General features: G+C 34.9%; 1 protein-coding gene across 1 annotated transcript in view; it reads right to left on the reverse strand.

The window, feature by feature from the left end:
* LOC127871615 (neprilysin-1-like) overlaps window positions 1-18,334 on the reverse strand; it is a 120,801-nt gene that overhangs the window by 101,842 nt on the left and 625 nt on the right. Inside the window, exon 2 of the mRNA XM_052414713.1 lies at window positions 5,926-6,005. The gene's annotated coding sequence lies outside the window, so the exon portion shown is untranslated. The remainder of the gene's footprint in view (window positions 1-5,925; window positions 6,006-18,334) is intronic.

Raw genomic sequence — 18,334 nt, forward strand, 5'->3', positions numbered from 1 at the left:
CTCTTCATTCATTTCTCTTATTACTGTGGGTCGATGTGAAAGCTAGGTCAACATTTTCACTTTTAAGCACTTCCATCATTTTGATCCCTCTTATTTCTTGGAGTCAATGTTAAAATTAGTTCAACATTTTCATCAGTAAGCTCTTTTGCAGGAAATAAAACGCTTCTCATTTAGTCACATTCTTTCATGAAATACTATCATTTAACCCTTTGCATGCTGGGAAATTTGTCGTCTGCTAAAATGTCTTCTGCTGAATTTCTAAAATTAGCATTTTCTTCGATTTTTTTCAAAGAATACTATCAGAATAGCAAACAGTTTGGATCCTGATGAGACGCCACGTTCTGTGGCGTCTCATCTGGATCCAAACTGTTTGCAAAGGCCTTTAAAATTCAGCTCCAGCGCTTTAAGGGTTAAGTTCAATGATTCCATCACAATGCCTCTGTTGTAACCTACTTATTACGCTCTCTTTTCTGACATTTTATTACACATTCATGGTCATTTCTTTCCAATGTTTTACTTTATTAAGCATTCAAGTTACTTTCTAATGTTGAGCTTTCATATACAGGGTCTTCCCCAGGCCATTTAAGCGCCCCTTGCCGGGGCGCTTGAATTTCGAAATCAGAGTCCCCGGGGCGCTTGAAATTTTCCGATCAGTGTATTCTTTAGTAAAAGAAAGTGGAGATGTCCAAAAAAATCAAGGTTTCCCTATCAGTGTATCAATATTCCATTTTAAAAGAGCACTCGGTACCTACTTTCACAAGTAATCGCCATAAACACCACATGGGGTAATGGATAATCCACTGATAAGAGAATAGCATGACGCGCGTATCGATTATTCTAACATTACACGGTCATTAAAATGCTGACAAGGATGTATCTGGTAACTTTCCAGTCGTCAAACTGTGAAGTTCATCGTCCAATCGGTTACGCGAATGCTTATCGGGGCGGGGTTAACTATCGACCATTATTTTTGATTGACGTCGGGCATGAAGTAAGAGTTTATCGCAGCTTGATTAGCAAGTAGTTGTTCCATTTGAGTAATATAAAACCGGTAATTAGTACAGTACACAACATTAAAGACGGTTTCGGGCATTATCATCACACCTTTTTACTGTAAACAAGTGTTACCTATGACTCATAATTAATACAAGAAATTAATTGCAAGTGGTAAACAATTAATTATTATAGCGGTTACAATTATGTGATAACAATTTATTTAATTCCAGAACATGTATATTTCAACATGTCCATTTATAGAACTGATTCACCTCGTTTTCCTGACATTTATTCGTAATGCGCTTTAACAAATTTTCGTTGAATTAATTACGCACACTTGTAAATGTTTCGTTCGATAATCGATAGTTAGAAGACTGATGATGGCAACCGGCCGTGATCCTCGTGGACAACGTGAATTTCATGCATAATTCCGTCAAAACATTTATTCAACTCGTAAAGTGTGTAAACAAATTATCGTTGAATTTATAACGCAACGGTTAATATTTGTTGAAATCTCAAATGGGAATAATTAAATTTGTAATCCGAAACCCATTACCGTAAGTCGATGCTAACGCGTTTTTAATCCGAAACACACTTCCGAATGTAAATGTTACCGCAACGTTAAATATTTTTGCTTCAAATAAGCAGTGCAAATTTATTTTGTGTCGAATCTTTTTCTCAATTAAAAAGAGCGCGAAAATTATGCAGCATGTACAACGTCGCGTCTATTGCTTTCAAATGACGTGTATTGAGCGTTTTAACAAGCACACAACAGGTCAGGGGATTGACGCATAATCAGAGGCAATATTTCATCAAATCTATAAATAGTCACTTAAAAAATGGCAAGGTTTGTGTTAAAGAAATAACTGAAAGCTTTTATCGTAAATATTTACCAGAAAGAGATTGATAAAAACGGAATAAACGGGATTATCGGGTAATAAATAGAAACTTGAAAAATAGTAAGTATACAGTAATAGAGTCGGGTTGAAACGGATGTATTGGGGAATCGTTCGAGTCGGGATTTTACTATCTGTGCGGAAAAGTTTTAAAACAATTAAACAATATAAAAAAATGACTGGGGGATTTTTTTGAAGAGTCATAGCGCACCAAATGACGTCTTTTGACGCTGTTTTACTTTGAGCTATAACGCACCACAGAACGTGAATTGACACGTTAAATTTAAAAAAAATCAACGTCGGGAGGGGACCCGAACCCACCCCCGGGGCGCCTGAACAAATTCCTGGGGAAGGCACTGATATACTTGAGTAGTGTTATTATATAAAACACTGTATAATATTTGAAAAGCTTACTTTTTGCTTATGCTAAATCTTCACAGTGATTTTTTTTGCTTCAATTTGTTACAGCCTGTGCCATTTCAATTGGGAAAATTAGCGCGATAAACCGTGAAATTGGGAAAAATAGCGCGATAAACCATGAAATTGGGAAAAATGAAGCATTATAAATAGGATTATAAGTAACAGAAGTGATATTGTTTTTAAGTGCATGTTCAGGGAGTTTTCTAGAAAAGGAGTCTGGTAAAATTGGGATTTTTTTAATCAATAAAAGTGGCAAGTTTGGGAATGATTTATGGACAAAAATGACTATATTCAAGTTATATATTTTGTAAGATGTTTAAAAAATAAAGTTGAGACCTAGATTTAAGAAATCATAATTAAGTTATATGAGACTTCTTTCTAAAAAAAAAAAAAATATTTTTTTTGGAAGTTGGGCTTTTTTTGGGAAATTTTGGTCAGATTTTTGGGGAAAAACGTGAATTTTTGCGATTGGGAAGCAGCCGAAAATCGGCTGTAAATTTAAGCAAAAAAAATCACTGCTTCAAAACAAATTTTGTAAATTTGTGTTAATGGCGTTTGCATGAATACTAAGTTTTCAACCATTCTAAGTCTGTATCCAGTGTTCCCATACACATCCCTGCAAGAAATAAACAAGTTATTAATTTTAGAAACTGCAGAAAAGATATCGAGGATATTTGTTGATGTCCGTGTAAGATCATTTGTTATTTCACAAGTGATGATAGAAAATATATTTTCACGAGTGGCGCAGCCACTAGTGAAAATATTTTTTTTCTATGATCACGAGTGAAATAACAAACGATCTTACATTGACATGAACAAATTTTCTGTTTCTTTTATGCCCCGTTTTCAAGAAAATAATTAACAGCTGTTTCCCTTTCGCTGAAAAGTTACCCTTTCTGGGAGTTTAATTTCTCCCATGGGGTGCCTCAATACATTTCATGATGTCATTATTCCACCGAAATTATCCAGTTTAAACTCTTTTACAATGTAAATAAACAGTGAAAAAGCATAAAATAAAAAGAAAATTGGTTGGATTTTTGATGGAATGTAGATTTTAATTCTCTCGTGATCATAGAAAATATACATAAAATTATTTATGATAATCTAAAAAAAGAAAAAGGAGTTCCGAAAATGTGTTCTTTTCACCGGTGAAAAGAACAATTTGTTTATTTTCACTGCTGTTATTTCACTGCAGAAATGTCATATTTTATCATTAGGTATAAAAGAAACATGTAAGATCCCCTAAGCAGCATGAACAAGAAACCGTCGGAGACGGGTGATGCTCCCCAAAGTTGTTTTTTTGTCACAATATTGCGATATATATTCAGATAAAAGGAAACGTCTTGAGGGGCATAACTTTGGACAAAATAATACTATGGATGGTTTAGCAACTTCAAAATTTCAAAGGGCCATAACTCTCTAAATAAATCATCTAACCAGAACCCACAAATAACATGCGCATCTCCTCAAGGTAGTTAAGCTTCCCAAAAAGCTTCATTGAATTCCAGTCAGTAGTTGGGGAGAAATAGCCCGGACAAGAATTGCACTATATGTACAGTTTATAGAAAATTTCAAAGGGCCATAACTCTGTGAAAAATCATCCGACCGTAACCGGCTGATAATATGCACATCTCCTGTTGGTAGTGAAGCTTCCCATAAAGTTTCATTGAATTCCCGTAATAAGTTGCTGAGAAATAGCTAGGACAAGAATTGCACTATATGTACAATGGAAAATTTCAAAGGGCCATAACTCTGTGAAAAATCATCCGACGAGAACAGGCTGATAATATGCACATCTCCTCTTGGTAGTGAAGCTTCCCATAAAGTTTCATTGAATTCCGGTCATTAGTTGCTGAGAAATAGCCCGGACAAGAATTGCACTATAATGAACAGTTAATGGAAAATTTCAAATGGGCCATAACTCTGTGAAAAATCATCCGACCAGAACCGGCTGATATTATGCACATCTCCTTTTGGTAGTGAAGCTTCCCATAAAGTTTCATTGAATTCCGGTCATTAGTTGCTGAGAAATAGCCCGGACAAGAATTGCACTATATGTACAGTTAATGGAAAATTTCAAAGGGCCATAACTCTGTGAAAAATCATCCGACCAGAACCGGCTGATAATATGCACATGTCCTCTTGGTAGTGAAGCTTCCCATAAAGTTTCATTGAATTCCGGTTATTAGTTGCTGAGAAATAGTCCGGACAAGAATTGCACTATATGTACAGTTAATGGGAAATTTCAAAGGGCCATAACTCTGTGAAAATTATCCGACCAGAACCCGCTGATAATATGCACATGTCCTCTTGGTAGTGAAGCTTCCCATAAAGTTTCATTGAATTCAGGTCATTAGTTGCTGAGAAATAGCCCGGACAAAAATTGTGCACGGACGGACTGACAGACGCACACACACACGCACGGACAGACTAAGCGGCGACTATATGCTCCCCCCAAAATAAATTTTGGGGGAGCATAAAAATGAGCCATGGAGACTTTAATTAACAAAAACTGAACAGAGGACGCAATGCAAAGATGCACGCGACTTATCATCTCGATATAGTGATCATTTGAGCAGTGCTCTGTGAAAAGGGGATTAAATGCATGTGCGTAAATTGTGTCGGCCCAGATAAGCCTGTGCAGTCTGGGGGGTGGGGGGGGGGGGGGGGGGGAGGAATATGACATAACTTAACCCTTTCCCTGACTCACAGGCAAAGTAAAAATGGCTATGTGCAAACAGCATAAAACCAGAACAGCCTGCGATTTGTAAATCGCAGTCTGTTCAGATTTTATGTTGTTTGCTGCTAATCAGTATCATTATAAGGGGTTTGAAATGAAGACTTTAAAACATGAATCTAGTAAGAAAGGTCTTAATTAAATTTAACTTTTTAAGGGACTACAAACCTGTCAAAATATGTATCTTAGAGGTCATGGGTTAAATGTATCTGTTGGTACTGACGCTTTTAAAAGAATACAGATATATGGTAGGGTTTTTGTTTATTGTACTTCATTTACATTGTAAACTTGTACCAACAAATGTTAAAGTAAGACCCTTACCTAGTGCGACACTGACAAAAGCATAACATTAATTTGTTACTCACTGCAACCATGTGCCATATTATTGAAACCAAATAACACATTTACAATCAACAACTAAATGAGAGAAGATTCAAAATTATAGGTCACAGACTTCAAATCCCATAAAACTGCGTACATTTTCTTGATTTGCCTTTAAAAGGTTTCTTCCACTCATGTTTTAGTGTATATCTTTCCAATATATATTAACCCATTATCTTAAAGCGTCTTCTTCATACAAGATATGGTAAGTGCTATTGGAAAAAGGGGTTTAATGCATGTGCGTAAAGTGTCATCCCAGATAAGCCTGTGCAGTCCACACAGGCTAATCAGGGACGACACTTTCCGCTTTTATGATATTTTTTGTTTACAGGAAGACTTCTTATCAAAAATTGAGATTTGGCGGAAAGTGTCGTCCCTGATAAGCATGTGCAGACAGGACAGATTAATCGGTGATGACGCACATGCATTAAACCCACTTTTCACAGAGCACGACTCATATAATCAACTATCAACATACGAGTGCTGATTCCATACCAGAAGCAGGCTGTGATATGGGTTTATTTTCAACTCGTTGAAGGCCACTTTTGCATGCTGTATGGTTCCACCATTTTGACCTGTAGAAATAGTAAATAGTGATATGATAGATATATTAATTAATTTGCATTACATTTTATTAATTTTGTAATAGTTCTTGGCAAGTAATTCCATCAATTATACAATTGTTTCCTATTATCAGTGATTTTTTTCACTTTATATTTTTCTGTCTGTATGTTTTTTATTGGATAAAACAAGAGATGTGTTTGACAGAAACACAATGCCCCCTAATGTGCCGCTTTGATTTTTTTGTTGACCTTTGACCTTGAAGGATGACTTTGACCTTGACCTTCCACCACTCAAAATGTGCAACTCATGAGATACACATGCATGCCAAATATCAAGTTGCTATCTTCAATATTGCAAAAGTTATGACCAAGGTTAAAGTTTTGGGACAGACACACAGACACACTGACAGACAGGCCAAAAACAATATACCCCCAATCATTCTATCCTGAGGGGCATAAAAATCATGATAAACCATTAGGCCATAGAAAATAAATTCATAGATTCTCATCCCCGCCCGCCCCTCGAAAACGCCCGAACATTTTTTATTTTGAAAAAAAAAATCTGTTAAAAAAATTGAGCCGCAAAATACTGAGGACGAAACGGCTGAATGAGTACTAAAATAGCGAAGTGCGAATCGTCAACTCAGTGTCTCCGAGACGCTTATCGATTTTTTCAGACACACGAGCGTCGTCTGAAATTTAAGTGATCGAGCGAAAACAACAACAAAATGTTTCTTATTTTGAGATGTAGAAACGGCGTTACAACCGTAAAAGATTGGTACAGGGTGTCAAAATGTGCAGAAACTTAAACTCTCACGGACCTGTACGATGAGTTCATTTGTGGTTCGTATGATCAAGCCCCATTGAAAGTTGACCACCCCAAAATCATCTGTGCCTTCGTCGGCCAAAATAAATTAGAATTGACACAGGTGTCACCCAATGTTACAGTTAGTTAAACTGTTGGCTGTCTATGAAATTTTGTTGACTTTAATATTGGAACACCCCTGAAACTTTCCATATTAAATGTGTATCACCTTCATTCTCTACATCTTCATCCAAGTACAATGTAATACAAACTGAACTTGAAGTAGTAAATGCTGTCTATTGAATGCAAACCATGTTTTAATCACTGATATCTAGTCATACCGAAAAAATAATATAAAGTGTTCTGTTACAGATTTGTATTTTCTTTAATACTTTGTCTAGTCAATGTTTTGTCTAGTCAATGTTTTATTGAATGTAATAATATGTTTAACATGATATTAAAAGGGTTAAATAAAACACAATAGTCACATTTTGATAATGTTTTTCTTTTTTTCTATATATATAATTTTACATACATACATACATATAGGCGTTATGCATATAAACCAACACATTTGTGAACATTTCATTACTTATATATAGGTGATCCGACACATAAAATGAAAAATAAAAAATAAAAACCACCCACCCGCCCCAATTTTCCCCAAACTTTTGGATGAGAATCTAGTTATTTATTTTCTATGGCCTTATAATTATTGAGAAATAGCAAAATTATTGCTATGATTATAAAATCACAAGATACACAAAAAAAATAAGTGCATGTTTAACTGCTTTCCAAAATTTATATTATAAAGTGCTAGGGAATTAAATTGCTGTATAATAAACTCAATGATGAAATTATTGAGTTTATTTGAAAAGTTTGGCATATATTTTTTTTTGCAACAGCCTATAAGAAGCTGTAATCTTGGGCAAAAAATTCACTGATTTTGTCCATATGAAATTATACTAGCTCAGACACTAGTTCATGCAGTATTCTGCTGAAGCACTGGCAGCCGGCTATTTCACAGGTTACTTACAATCTTTGCACCGTCTACTTTCCCCCAAAATATCAATTCAAAACAGCGCAAAAAAGGCCCGTTTTAGTTCTTAGTAGCTGACTACTTTGAAAATATAACTGGCTACTCAATGTTTTATGGATGCTTTTATTTTGTAATTTACAGCCTGTGCCTTTTTGATTAGCAGTCCGCACAGGCTAATCAGGGACAACACTTTCTGACTACACTTGATTTTTTATAATAAGAGACTTTCTTGAAACGCATAAGAGCATAAAAGCCGAAAAGAGGGACTCGTCCCAGATGAGCCTGTGCGGACTGCACAGCCTTTTCTGAGATGACACTTTACGCACAGTCATTAAACCCTTTTTTCACTGAGCACGGCTCAAATTTGTATTGAAGACCATTAATCTTGTATAATTATATTCTTTCAGATATCAAGTCAGACTGACCATGTATGGTGATCATTAACCCTTTGCATGCTGGGAAATTTGTCGTCTGCTAAAATGTCGTCTGCAGAATTTCTAAAATTAGCATTTTCTTCGATTTTTTTCAAAGAATACTATCAGGATAGCAAACAGTTTGGATCCTGATGAGACGCCACGTTCTGTGGCGTCTCATCTGGATCCAAACTGTTTGCAAAGGCCTTCAAAAGTTGGTTCCTGCACGGAGAGAGTTAACCCTTTACCACTTAGATACGTATTGTTACGCATTTGTAGACCCTTAGGAAGTTAAATTTAATGAAAGACCTTTCTTACTAGATTCAAGTTTTAAAGGCTTCATTTCCAACCCTTAGATACTGATGAGCAGCAAACAGCATAACACCTGAACAGACTGCGAGTTACTCACAGGCTGTTCTGGTTTTATGCTGTTTGCACGGAGCCATTTTCACTTTGCTTCTGCGTGGGAAAAGGTTAAGGAGGTACAAACACCTGCGTGTGAAATGTTGGACACGCCACACTTCATACAACATACTTGAAAAGTTGAACAGTGAAAATTATCTAGGTGTCAATAAAACGCGCCGGGGTATAAAGTAAAATAGATATATTATTATTATTATCAAGAGATTTTTGTCAGTCTACTAAAATAAAGATAAAAAATATAACATCATCATGAAAATGTGCAAAGTGCACTAAAATCTATTTTCCATTTATGCTACAGGGCAAATACATGACATGCAATGCCTGTTATCTTATTCATATTGTACATATTTTCAATCTTTATTTGTTCATTTTCAGATAAACGGTACTGGCAATTTTTCAAATCAATTCACAACAACACTGATCTGAGAAATGAAGAACATGAATACATGAATATATAGAAACCAGTATCTTTAAATATCAATATTAACCAATTTTTCAGACTCCCACGTACATTTTGTAACAATATCCCACAAGAATTTAAAATGTGTATGATTATCAAAACATATCACCTTCATGTGTCAGTTAAGGCTTAACATTGTGCTATCAAATGAGAATTCAAGCAGGGAAAATACTGTATATTAAGAATGCAAGCAGCGAAAACATCTTAAGGATAATAATAACATGTCTGATGGAATCTAGCAAACAGTGAAAAATGACTTTTAATATTGACGTAAAAAATGTGTGAGGAATCATTTACATAATATAAACACAGGTGCCTTAGACATAACAGAAATAAAACATTGGCTTAGAATTGCGATTGCAAAACGGAAGGTTTAAAGAGATAACAGTACACAATTTGAGAAGTGTTTTTTTCTATTATGCTGTATTCATGTTAATTAAAGGGTATTGAACTTGCAGTCTGTGGAAGTCTGTAAAGTGATAACTATAACTCTTTCCCAATCAGAAGCAAAGTGAAAATTGCTGTGTGCAAATAGCATAAAACCAGACCAGCCCACTTTATTATAGATACATATATTGACCCATGTGTGGTCCCTTAGAAAGTTAAATTTAATTAAAGACCTTTCTTACTATATCAAAGATTCAAGTTTTGAAGGCCTCATTTCCAACCCTTAGATACTGATGAGCAGCAAACAGCATAAAACCTTAACAAACTGCAAGTTACTCGCAGGCTGTTTGGTTTTATGCTATTTGCACATAGCCATTTTCACTTTGCTTCTGAGTGGGAAAGGGTTAAGTAACACTTCTGGATTGTATTGTGTCCTACTGGTAAATGCATACTTCAAAATATACAAATTGCCTGTTAAAAAGCGTATTTTTCATTTGTGAAGATCGAAAATCATCAAACTAGTCTGCAGGCAAATCATGTGACGCTTATAATCTTTCTCTTTTTCTTCCCATTAAGTGGGAACTTGTAAAAGCATCAATGCTGTTTGACTTTACGATGAGTCTTGGGCCTGGGTAGAACCAGTACAGTAGACTCTGCCAATACCGGACTCTCTGAATACCGGAACTCTCCCGATTCCGGCGGACGGTCGGGCCAGTCCTGTATTTTCTCCTATTTCTTTGTTTAAAAATGTTGAATATATCGAACTCTCTGAAACCGGAAACCAGACAGGTATATCCGTAAATTTGGTCATTTTCAACGTAAAAAACATTGAGTATACCGGACGGTATAAATTCTCAAGATGCATGAGGCGTGAAAATAACGATACCTAGTCAGCACAGCGAGTGCGCTGTCACACATTTTGCTCGCGCAATTATCGATAATCGGATTAAACATACCATAAAGGTGTCAAGTCGTTACCGCGCTATGGGTGTCTGATTTAGTTATGTAAAACAAACTGTGAATGTCTATAATAGACGTGCGGTAACACCAAAAAGTGATTGACTCGATCGTTTTATTATTTATTTATTATCGAATATGATAAAGGACTTTGCCCTCCGTATGCAGCGGTATGGACATGAAAAGGATGGCAACTTCCTGGCAACGGCAGACACCCTCCTTAACATTGCAGAAAATAAGATCGTAAAGGAGAAATGTGCTTTCAAGCAGAGAGTGATCTTCGACTTTTTCGTGAAATCGTAAACTTCAAGAATTAGTAGGTTTTGAGATTATGAATATCTTAAAAAATAATTATGACGCTGTTTTTTGCTTGTGTGTATGTTTTATGAAATGTGGTACATGTATGTATTGAATAATAAATCGTGTATCTACAACAATCTTATTTGTGTCGTCACTCGCCTATATGACAAATGCCATGTACGTATATGTATAAAGCACCACGCTCACTTTGGGATTAATCAAAACAGGTCAGTATGGATTTTTTTTTGCTTTTAATCGATTAAAAACACATTTTTTAAGAATGCAATTAACATCATCAGTACCTGCGTACAGTTATCACATGGTACATGTAAATGTTTATGGTTTGTTTTATTTTTATGTGATTCTGTACACAATGTATACCATGTATATTTCCGCAATATGAAAACTCTTGGTTAACCGGAACTCTCTGAAAACCGGACGATCAGGCCGGTCCCGAGACCGTCCGGTTTACAGAGAGTCTACTGTACTATCTTGGTGTTTTTTGAGGGAGATCAAAGTCCACTTCAACAGTGGGGATCAAACCTGTGACCTCCGGATCGCTAGGCGGAAACCATATCCACTACACCATGGGGTATCATAAAAGCAAAAATAAATTATCTACAATCTAAGTATAGTGGAATTTGTACACTTTATATTTCCTCATTTCTTACCAGAATCTAATCATGATCAAATAATTCATAAAAGCAATCTACACCTAACTTGAAGAATTTCAATTCCTCTTTTATAGTTACACATACTTGAAAGACTTAAAGGGGCCTTTTCACGTTTTGGTAAATTGACAAATTAATAAAAGTTGTTTCAGATTTGAAAAGTTTCATTTTAATTATGATATTTGTTAGGAAACAGTAATACTGAGCATTTAACATGCTCTAACAATTAGCCATTATATGCATCTTTTGACGATTTAAAAACATGAAAATTATAAAGCGTTGCAACGCGAAACAATTGAATAATTTGGAGAGTTCTGTAAATTGTTGACGTTATATTTTGTGAAATTTGTAACGAGGACTGCTTACAAAAAGTATGAAATACATCACTCATTGTATGAGCACGGATGGCCAAGTGGTCTAAATGGAAGACTTTTTACTCCATGACTCCATGGGTAAGTGGTTTGAGCCCTGTTAAGGGTTACATTTTTTTCTTTTGTTAAATGTTTTTTGGGTTTTTTTTGCTGGAGATTTTTAGATCCAATGTCTAAAGTTATCAATATAAAGCATTTAATGACAAACTTCAATAAATGCCAAAATATATTAAAAGGCCCCTTTAAGAACTTTATTTTAGACAGATTTGGATATACTGGATATTTGCACATTATCTCATTGGCTTTAAAGTGACTTAAATTTCAGATTAATGCATCTGTAACTTTCACAGTCATATTAATTTATTAAAACTGTATTTACTGTTCTGATAAAAATGAATTTAACATTCAACTTTGCAAACATTACACAAATGCATCTTTTAATGTGATGGTGGAAGATTTATATATATGGGCAGTGCTCTGTGAAAAGGGGGTTTCAATGTGCTTAAAATGTCATTCCAGATTAGCCTGTGCACGAAAACACTTTCCGCATTTTCGTTCAAAGACAGTCTGTTCTTAGCATAATGTTTATGCGGAAAGTGTCATCTCTGAAAAGCCTGTGAAGACAGCACAGGCTAATATGGGACGATACTTTATGCACATGCATTTAACCCCATTTTCACAAAACCAATTTACCAAACCTGTAGGATTTTTTTTAATTCGGCCTCATTCTTTAAGGGAACGTCAACCGCAATTGACCAAAAAAGAAAAGTTCTAAAATACCGTATTATTTTACAAACTAATAATTGTAAAAAAATACAGTATTTCAGAACTTTTCTTTTTTCGTCAATCGCAATTGACGGTGACGGGTCCCTTTAATACTAACAAGTATACATTGTCCCCAAATGACTATCTAAAGTAAAATTCACAATCAAAGTTTTCAAAACCCCTAAAATACTTTATAAAATTAATAAAAACGTTCATTTCATCTTGCTATCAAGCTCTATAAGTTGAACATACTTAGTCAATATAATACTGGAAGCCAGTCATGTGATGTTTCAATTATGTCTTTACATCTATCAACTATTTTTGTAATAAGAATTTTCAACTGATTTCTAAGAATGTACATGTATTCCTCTTTTATATACATTTAATAAACAGAATTTTGCCATCTTTGGAAGGAATCATTTCCCTACGAACAGTCATTTCTTCAAAACACCACCAAAAAAAACACAACTGGACAGAACCATATTTCCCAAGGGGATGGCCAACTCATACATAAAATCAGATCACCTCAAATTGAATGACATACAATTCCATTAGGATATCCAAAAACGTTATCAAAGAAAGTGTTATTGAACAACTAGTGTTCATCAAGTTCCCAATTAGTTGGTCTAGAAGGGCATAAAAGAGGCTAGACCTCAAGAGATATTAAATTAATTGATTCACACAAAACTTAGTCAATTATGTCTGACACCATCTCTAGATAGTCAGAGAAGCTTTGTAAAGACTTGAAATATTTCTTAAAAGGGCTATATACGCCTCCATGTGCTTCTAAAAGGTGCAATAAAAGTCATTACATTTCTTATAAAGTAAATAAAGCCATCATTTTCTTCTTAAAGAGGTTTTGAAAGCTATCTTATGTTTCTTAAAGGTACAGTTATAGCAGCCCTATGTTTATTAAAGGGACAGTTAAAGCAGACATGTGTTTATTAAAGGGACAGTTATAGCTGCCATATGTTTGTTAAAGGGACATTTATAGCAACCCTATGTTTATTAAAGGTACATTTATAGCAGACCTATCTTTATAAAAGGGACATTTATAGCGAACCTGTTTATTAAAGGGACAGTTATAGCAGACTTATTTTTTAAAGGGACAGTTATAGCAGACCTATGTGTATTAAAGGGGAAGTAATAGCAGACCTTTGTTTATTAAAGGGGCAGTAATAGCAGACCTATGTTTATGTTTATTAAAGGGACAATTATAGCAGACCTTTGTTTATTAAAGGGACAGTTATAGCAGACCTTTGTTTATTAAAGGGGCAGTAATAGCAGACCTATGTTTATGTTTATTAAAGGGACAGTTATAGCAGACCTTTGTTTATTAAAGGGACAGTTATAGCAGCCCTATGTTTATTAAAGGGACAGTTATAGCAGCCCTATGTTTATTAAAGGGACAGTTATAGCAGACCTATGTTTATTAAAGGGACAGTTATAGCAGCCCTATGTTTATTAAAGGGACAGTTATAGCAGACCTTTGTTTATTAAAGGGGCAGTTATAGCAGACCTTTGTTTATTAAAGGGATAGTTATAGCAGACCTTTGTTTATTTAAAGGACAGTTATAGCAGCCCTATGTTTATTAAAGGGACAGTTATAGCAGACCTTTGTTTATTAAAGGGACAGTTATAGCAGACCTATGTTTATTAAAGGGACAGTTATAGCAGTCCTATGTTTATTAAAGGGATAGTTATAGCAGACCTTTGTTTATTAAAGGGGCAGTTATAGCAGACCTCTGTTTATTAAAGGGACAGTTATAGCAGACCTTTGTTTATTAAAGGGACAGTTATAGCAGACCTTTGTTTATTAAAGGGGCAGTAATAGCAGACCTTTGTTTATTAAAGGGATAGTTATAGCAGAACTATGTTTAATATAGGGACAGTTATACAGTACAGCCCACGGGGAACCAACATAATCCTTGGTCACGCCATGGCCAGAATTGTTAGTAATTGGCGGCAACGTTGTGTGTTCACGCAGCGTATCGTGAGGCACTTGGCATCGATCCGCACAATGACGCCGAGTCTGTATTAACCTCGCGTACTTTTGCGGAATAAAACCGCCACATATGTACGCAGTCGATCTAATGAAAAGATATATATACACCTACATGTTGTGTAGCATAGAAACCTAGATTTACGCTACTTTCATAGTTATTATTTTCAAGTTTCAATAAGCGATATTGCAGGTAATGCGCTTTAACAAATCATTATTAAATTTGTAATCATAAATGCGCTTCCGAATTTTAATGCTAGCTCTGCCTGGTCTCCTTGATGTCTCGATATGAAAAGGAAAACAATTGTACATAATTACATGACCTTGTTTATGTGTGAAATACATACACTACGGGCGGGAAACAAACTTACTTGGCCAGACACATTAAATATGCTTATATGCTAATACATGCTGTTGTAAAATTAAAACCCAAAACAAATATGTTTGTCGATCGTTTTATATAAGATAATAAATATACGGCGCAATAAAAGCACACAAAGTAACTTAAAAGTACTTTAGCCAATTTTAAAAATGACAATGATAAATGATTATCGCAAATTTAATTAATAAATGCCCTTAATTATCGTGTTTTGTCTTTATAAATTCGCTTTTTTAGCTCACCTGATTGCTCAAGTGAGCTTTTGTGACCGGTCTTTGTCCATCTTCCGTCCGTCCGTCGTCCACATTTGGTTTGTAAACACTCTAGAGGCCACATTTCATGTCCGATCTTCATGAAACTTGGTCAGAAGATTTGTCCCAATGATATCTCGATTAAGTTCGAAACTGGGTCATGCTGGGTCAAAAACTAGGTCACTAGGTCAAAAAAATGAAAAACCTTGTAAACACTGTAGAAGTCACATTTCATGCCCAATCTTCATGTAACTTTGTCAAAATGTTTGCCTTAATGATATGTTGGTAGAGTTCAAAAGTGGTTCTGGTCCGTTGAAAAACATGGCCGCCAGTGGGCGGGGCAGTTTTCCTTATTTGGCTATAGAGAAACCTTGTAAACACTCTAGAAGTCACAATTTTTGCCCAATCATCATGAAAGTTGGTAAAACATTGGTTTTATTGATATCTCAGACGAGTTGGAAAATAATCCAGATCGGTGAAAAAACATCCAGATCGGTGAAAAAACATGGCCGCCAGTGGGCGGGGCATTTTTCTCTATATGTACATAGTGAAAACATGTGAACACTCTAGAGGTCACATTTTTGGCCCAATTTTCATGAAATTTGGTCAGAACATTGGTTTCCTTGATATGAGAGTTGAGTTTGAAAATGGTTCCGGTCAGTTGAAAAACATGGCTGCCAGGGGGGGGGGGGGGCAGTTTTCCTTATTTGGCTATAGAGAAACCTTGTAAACACTCTAGAAGTCATAATTTTTGCCCAATCATCAGTTGAATAACATGGCTGCCAGGGGGGGGGGGGGGCAGTTTTCTTATATTTATATAGTAAAAAAAGCTTGTGAACACTCTAGAAATCACATTTTTTGCCCAATCATCATGAAACTTGGTACAATAATTGGTTTTAAATATGTCACATAATTAATGCCATAATTATTGCCCATAGATTGTCCAAATTTTCATTATATTATTCAAAATCCTTGTAAACACTCTAGAGGTCACAATTTCAATGTTTCAGATTTTATGAATCTTGGTCATAATATTTATTTTTGTAAGCAAAGTTTGATGTTTGGTAAGGGGGGACAACTCAAAATATAGGTCACCAGGTCAAATCTTACAAAAACAAAACACTCCATATGCCAGAGTTTTGGTTTAATAATGATGAAACTTGACCAGGATGTTTGTCTGGACAATATCTAGATCAAGTTTGACGTTTGGTAAAGATTAAATGAACCGACTCCTCTCAGGTGAGCGAACTAGGGCCATCTTGGCCCTCTTGTTTAAATTTGCATTCTTGTAAAATAATAATTATTTCTATCAGGATTACAGCAATTTCTTTAAAAACGGAAATGCAATCACTAAAAACCAAACATCAACATGCTTTTCTATTAACTATTTTGAATTCATGCACATTTATTTATTTATTATATAATTATGCTTTTTTTTTAAAGAAAGAAGTCTCTTATGACTTAATTATGATTTCTTAACTCTAGATCTCAACTTTATTTTTTAAACATCCTACAAAATATATATTTTTAATTTAGTCCTTTTTGTCGATAAATAATTCCCAAATTTGCCACTTTTGTTGATTATAAAAATCCCAATTTGACCACACTCCTTTTCCAAAAATGGCTAGAAAACCCCCTGAACATGCACTTAAAAACAATATTAATTCTGTTACTTATAATCATATTTATAATGCTTAATTTTTCACAATTTCATGGTTTATTGTGCTATTTTTTCCAATTTCATGGTTTATCGCGCTAATTTTCCCAATTCAAATGGCACAGGCTGTAACAAATAAAACCAAAAAAATCACTGTTTTAAATATTATTATAATTGTTAGTTTAAAATTTATTAACTAATCATTTTTAAAAGATTTTTATTTCAAAATACGCATCGACTCGGCATCATATTGCGGATCGTGGCTTGCCATGGCATGTCTTATCGGACAGCTGCAAAACATCGCGGCAAAATTAGTTGTGCCGCGGCATACTGACGTGGCTTCAACGGCCGACTCGGCATCGACTCATTGCGCCTTGGCTCCATGGATCCCCAAATATGTTTGTTCCGCGTGGGCTGTACTGTAGCAGACATATGTTTATTAAAGGGACAGTTAAAGCAGACCTGTTTGTTAAAGGGACAGTTAGAGCAGACCTATGTTTATTAAAGGGGCAGTTATAGCAGAAATTTCAGCGATTTTTTTTCCCCAATTGGAAAAAGTACCTGTACCATACCAATTCGGAAAAATTAGCGCGAACAACGCTGAAATTGGGAAAATTTGCGTGGTGAAATCTTTCAATTGGGAATTCTAGTATTTTTTTTATCGCTTGGTATATAAAAAAAATCAAATCAATATTGATTTACATTCATTATGGCTTAAAATGTTCAATGTAAGTGCTCATTTTATTTTTTAACTTGCAGATAATGCACTTTTGGAACAAAATTGACGGATTTTCCTTCCTTTTGGGAAATTTTCAGACAGCCATTGGGAATTTTATAGTTTTTCTTCAATTGGGAAAGTACCTTTTACGGGTACTTCATAAAGAAGGGAAAATATTTGTTATACTCATAAAAGCTCAGAGCATTCAAGAATAAGTGAGTCAAATTCTTATAATAAAATGGAAATTATATAGCATAAAATACTTTTGTTATACCTTTTCATAAGCAAGGTATTTAAATAAAACAGGTAACATGGACGAACCATCTTTTGAACCTCTTAATTTTTGACACGTCAATTTGACTCAAATATAAAATTGGAATAAGTGAAACATATTAATTAGTACTCTATTTGATAAATAACTTGTTTCTACATGTCTGGCAACTTTAATTGCTATGTAAATCCTCTTTTGATAACAGATTTTTGCAAGTTTCCAGCACATCCATATCATGTAAAACTATCAATGCCGCCAAAACAACGGGTACCTGCTTTCGAACCCTTCAGTGTACACCATTAAAAAATAAATTAGTCACATGTTTAGACCATGGTCACGTGACTTATTGCGGCAGCCAAAATGTGTAAATTGTCAGGCAAAGTTGAGAACAAAAATTAGACCATGTTTTTATAGTTTTTTTAAAGGAAAATCCTTGTATATGTAAAAAGCATAAAGAAATACGATGATATTT

Source organism: Dreissena polymorpha, chromosome 3 (genome assembly GCF_020536995.1).
Source record: "Dreissena polymorpha isolate Duluth1 chromosome 3, UMN_Dpol_1.0, whole genome shotgun sequence".
NCBI lineage: Eukaryota > Metazoa > Mollusca > Bivalvia > Myida > Dreissenidae > Dreissena > Dreissena polymorpha.